General features: G+C 36.5%; 1 long non-coding RNA gene across 1 annotated transcript; it reads left to right on the plus strand.

Moving 5' to 3' along the window:
• Window positions 1-399: 399 nt before the first annotated feature.
• On the plus strand, window positions 400-5,360 carry LOC121247884. The gene is made up of 3 exons (XR_005937302.1): window positions 400-411; window positions 1,404-1,405; window positions 5,290-5,360. It is a non-coding gene; the product is annotated as an uncharacterized LOC121247884 (long non-coding RNA).
• The last annotated feature ends 524 nt before the right edge of the window (window positions 5,361-5,884 follow it).

The raw sequence follows: 5,884 nt of genomic DNA on the forward strand, positions 1-5,884 counted from the left end.
GATACTTGTGATGTAATCACTATGATTGTCCCAACATCTCCATTTATAATTCGTGCGAGGTATTTCCAACGTAATCATTTTTATTGTTAGAATAAATCTACTCAAATGCTTTTGGCTAATCATTCTCATTGTAAAAGTATTACTGGGTATTCCCGGCGTAATCATTCTGATTGTTAGGGTTTCTCATTAAAAATACTCATGATGTAATTGTTCTGATTGTTTGAGTATCTTTGATAGAATATGTTGGGCGGAATCATTCTAATTGTTCACTATTCACGAGGAAACAACTGGGGAAATCATTTTGATTATTAGAGTTCATGTTCACATTCATGTTTAAGTTCATGCTCAAGCTCAATTTGTTGAACAAGATTCTAAGTTCATGTATTTCACGTTCAAGCTCATGTTATTCAAGTTCAAGTTCATGTTACGTTAAGTTCAAGTTCATGTTTCTCAAGTTCAAGTATACGTTCAGTTCATGTTTCAAGTTCACATTTTGTAATGTTTCAAGTTCACATTCAGTTCATATTTCAATTTACGTTAAATTCATATTCAGTTTCAGTTCAAGTTCAGTTTATGTTCACGTTCATATCCAAGTCAATTAACGTTCAAGTTCATGTCATCTCAAGTCAAGTCTTAGTTAAGTTCATGCCATGTCAAGTTTACTTTTAGTTCAGTCTTTTCTCAAGTTCAAGTCATGTCATGTTAAATGTCAAGTCATGTCAAGCTTACCTAGATCATGTATGCATTTATGTTTTTACTATCATGCATGCATCTTTGACCTGTACATTAAGTTATTTGTTAACTTGAACTCATAGCCTCAATGCTTCTATTTATCACTAGTATTATGGCATCCTTGACTAAGTTGTGCGAGCTACTCAATGGATCAGCCTAGTAGTTGCTTTAGTTCCTACTTGTACTTAAGAAGCTTGGTCTCTAGTACCCATATGATTACAGACGTTTTGGACTCATGATGTTAACAAGAAGGTCTACCACTTTAATATTTATGGATTATATTTTAAGTATTTGGGATATCTTTAATTTGGTGCAAAGTATTACTCAAGAAAAAAATTACCGTTGCCAATATTATATACTGTTAGATGCATGCAGGTGCCTTGCGCCTTTATTTGTCATCAATGGGGGTAGGTAACCTTGTGTTGCATGTCCCAATATCAAATGTTCATCCGATCCCAAGCAGAAATCTAGGGGTGTCACATGGAGTGAGTCCAAGAGGGTGAGGCCGTGATGCATGAGTCTGAGTTGAGTCAGACCATGATGGATTGGCTAAGCACAACATTGCCTACAAGTGCATGGCATTGGCTACCCGCTTGTACATGGCCGAAATGGTGGCTGCCAGCATACATGTGGCCATGATGGTCACTGTCCACTACATGTATGTTGCCGAGCAGTTGAGTCTATGATGGGTTGGCCAAGATGGCATTGCTGGCTGAGTGAGACATCCCCACCACTGGGTGGCTGAGAGGGCAGGATTTATACATGTCTTCATGGCCGAGAAGGGGCGAAGGCACTCTATGGCTAGCCAATTCATCGAGGGACCAAGGTCGCGCAGCTGGGGGGGGGGGTGAGGATGGTGAGAGAGGTGGTTCTGAGCAAGCTTGTTGGCAGTCATGGGACATGCAAGGTAGCGCTTGTAGTTGGTGCACAGCGGGAGGGTTGTCTTCTTGTGTGACTGACGAATTGGCCCTATCATAGAGCACCCTGCCGAGGACAAAGATCATCGGCGATTCTAGTGGTAGCTGGCGGGCAGCTGCCAACCCACAAGAGTCATTGAGAGATGGGTTTTCGTCCAGTGCAAGGTAACGTGCACCCATTGCCCACCGTGCACACCATTCATGACCTTTAAAGCTAAGGACCACCGCGGCTGTCGCAAAAAGTGATATGTAGATCAAAGATTTATTTTCTGATGGAGATCTTCTCTCTGGAGCTTTCGTTGCTAGGTTGAAGAAGTTGAAGAAGAAGTCGAAGTAGCAGTCTAGAAGAAGCCCCCTTGAAGTTGTCTGGTCCATTTATTTTATGAGTAATGCAACATATACTTACAACTTTTATTTATACTTTTACTTACAAGACTCATTTTGTCAGTTTTGTTTTTAAATTCAAATTTTAAATTGCAAATTTCATAATTTTCATCATATTAGTAACTGACATATGGAGAAGTAAGTTTTTTGAAAGTTTTTCTTAAGTACAAATAACACTTTTCTTCTTTTATCCTCTGCTCATCCTTCATTTATGTTACATCTCCTCTCCTTTTTGTCATATCTCCTCTTTTCCTCCTAACACACTTTAATTTTTCCGACCTTTTGTCCCCTCATTTACTCCTCTTTCCCTTTTCTCCTGATGAGAATCCCACCCTTGGCTGGGCTTGGGATATTTTATCCCCTCCACATACCATCAAAGTTGTTGTTGGAAAGGTCTAAATCTAAAAGCATGGTTAAGTTTCCAACTTCCAGTGGTACACTTTCTTTGAAAGTATTAGTTCCTAAATCCAAACTTTACAGATGTTTGCACTTGGACAGGGTGGATGCGATAGAACCTATGAAAAAGTTACCATTTAGAAGTAAATACTGGGGTTTGTTAGCTAGAGAGAGATTTTCCATCGAAATATTACTTGTCCACAAATCTAGAATTTGTAGTTGTTTGCACTTAAACAAGATGATGAGATTGTCCTTGTGAAAAAATTACCATTTAGAAAAAATTGTTAGAGTTTGCAAACCAACTAAAGATTATAATCGAACAATCAAGACTAAATATTGGTTTTGCAGCTGTCTTTATCTTAAAAACTTGTATATTCTTTTCTTTTTTTAATTATTGTTTGCCATAATATATGTTGGTGATCAGCCCACTTTATCAATCTATCATATTACTCAGATTATTGGTTCTGTTGTTGTCTTTATCTTAAAGACTTGTATGTTCTTTTTTTTTTAATTATTATTTGCCATAATTTATGGTGGTGGTTAGTTTATTTCCTGCTTTTCTTTGGTTTGATTGTTACTTCTAAGTTTGTAACTCCATTTTAATAGCAACCCCATTGCACATTAACAGATGAAAGAAGATACTATGAGTTGTAATGTTGGCACAACCCAAGGGTTTGGTGGTGACTTCTCTTCTATTCTAGTGGATGTAGTTGAACATGGGAGTCTTTCAACTCATTCATCCACATATACACAACACCTTACCTGTTATGTCCAACCTTTGCCCATAAAATCCAAAAAAACACCTAGCAATCAATCGGTGGCATGTGAACACTATAAGAGTGGAATCTACTGACCTTGATAGCCCGAAAGCTCAATGCGATTATTGCACAGAGCTTTTCAATTGCCACTACAAAAATGACACTTCATCCATCATGCACCATCTCTGGAATGCATGTCAAACCTCTCCTTTTAGAATTAAAGGAGTTGAAAAAAGTCAAACTTTGGCTGCTAGGAGGGATGCAAAGGGAAGATTGTGTAGACCACAAGGACTAGTGAAGTATGATGTCAAAAACTTAGGGTGTCAACCGTTAAGTTTTTTATTAGGTTTGAATTGCCTTTCAGACTTGTGGAGCACAATGGGTTTATTGAGTTTGTAGCTGATTTCGAGTTTAGATTTAAATTGCCATCCTAAACCAATTTACGAATGGATTATGTTAAACTATATAACGAAGAAAAGATACAGTTAAAAAAGTTGTTGAATGGTCAAAGAATTTGTCTTACCACTGATACTTGAACATCAGTGCAAAATATGAATTACATATACATTACCGCACATTTTATTGATTACAATTGGAGATTGCATAAAAAAAATACTCAATTTTGCCAAGTTCTTGACCATAGGGGCGAAACTATTGGGAGGATGTTAGACCTAGGATTGCATGAAGGTAGTTTTGACAAGATTTTGACCAGCACAATTGATAATGCCTCCTCTAATGATGTTATTGTTGATTACTTGAGGAGGAGAATAAAGGACAATGATTGTACCATATTGGGTTGTGAATTTCTTCATATGTGATGGGCTACCCTTATATATAGTTTGATTATGATGGATGGCTTAAAGGATGTTTATAAATTTGTAGTAAAGATTAGAGATGTCATCAAGATTTTCCAAGTTCAAGCCTTGTGCGACAATGGGAAAGATTAGTGTGAGGAAGATTTGCTTTGATGTTCCTACTAGATGAAATTTCACATATTTAATGTTGAGTACTACTGAAAACTACAAAGAAGCCTTTGAATGATATGTGGTTTGGGATGAATAATTATTGAATCCCACTTGTGATGATTGGAAAAATGCATGAGTTTTTGTAGAGTTGTTAAACTTTTTTATGATGTTATATTGAATATTTGTAGTTCTTTGTATGTAATAGCTTATGTATTTTAAGGAACTCTGCATAATTGAAGGTGCATTAAATGATATCTGCATGAGTAATGATATTATTACTAGTACTATGGGCATAAATATAAAAAGTATGACAAGTATTGGGGTAGCACAGATAGGTTCAACATGATGATACATGTTGCTTTTATGTTTGATCCACGATACAGAATGATGGCAATGAATTTTTGGTTGAAAAAGTGCAAAGGGGATGAGTTGGTGGATAGGATAGTGGCCAACATTAAGCTCCTTTTAAGCCGCTTGATTGAGCAGTATAACACATTTCGTATGGCTAGTAGGTGAGTTCTAATCTAGCTCAAGGGAGGCCAAGCACTGCTAATACAAATATTGGTAATGAGCTGGTACCGCCTCCAAGTAAATTTGACATCATATTCACCAAATACCTTGACGTGCAGGGTGTTATGGAGGTTAGATTAAAGCTAGAGAGGTATTTGTCATAGGCGTGTGCAAAAAACTTGTCCGGTTTTGATATCTTAGATTGGTGGAAGGTTAATGCCACTAATTATTCAGTCCTTGCTATGGTAGCACATGATGTGTTAGCCACCCTCATTTCCACTGTTGCCTCCTAGTTCGCGTTTAGTACTGGAGGAGTACGCATCTTGGATTCTTTATGGATTTCATTATCTCCAAAGACTGTGGAAGCCCTCATTTCCTACCCATTTAATTGAATGTAACTTTCGGAATTAAGAGCAGCATTCCATTTTTGCTTAAGAAATTCCCTGGATCAGTATCGAGCTCCTTTCACAACTCTCTTCCTCAATTCTTTTTTTAATAACTGGTTGGCAAAAGAAAGTTTAGTTAAAACTAATTTCCACCCAGAATGCATCATTTCGATGGTGACTATAGAGCCTTGTGTTTTTGCTGCTTTCAAAACTCTATGATTTATATCCAAATAAAATACAGTTGTGATTTGTTGTTTTTTGGCAGTTAATTAAGATAGAGTTGCAGACTTTAGAGGCTGCTCTCTTGAGTTGTATTGGTGGATTGCATGGGCATATAACAGTTAGGTTTCTCTTTTCTTTTTTTTAATCGTTCGGCTTGTTAGCGCCTCATTTGGAAATACAAATGAGATGAGATGAGATGAAATTTGAAATTTAAATAAAATATTGTTACAATATAATTTTTTTAATATTATTTTTATTTTAGTATTTGAAAAAGTTGAATTATTTATTGTATTTGTGTGGAAGTTTGGAAAAATTATAATGATTAGATGAGATAGTTTATGTGGCGCCCCCAAACCCCACGTATGAAAACTCGAGAATCTAGACGCCTAGATGATAACAACACGGTCATGCATCCCTGCGATAAGTGTCAAGTGTGTGTACATGCAACAGTGTACAACAAAAATAAAGCAGCAGATAATTCAAATAAGTCGACTAAGTACCAGAATTATTAAATACAAATCCAGTTATAACAAAGCATTTAAAGAGTAATACAATTATCTCATAAAACATAATAATTCCAAAAAAATACATAATTCAACAAACGGGAAACAAAT

This window comes from Juglans microcarpa x Juglans regia, chromosome 1S, assembly GCF_004785595.1.
Source record: "Juglans microcarpa x Juglans regia isolate MS1-56 chromosome 1S, Jm3101_v1.0, whole genome shotgun sequence".
Classification (NCBI taxonomy): Eukaryota; Viridiplantae; Streptophyta; class Magnoliopsida; order Fagales; family Juglandaceae; genus Juglans; species Juglans microcarpa x Juglans regia.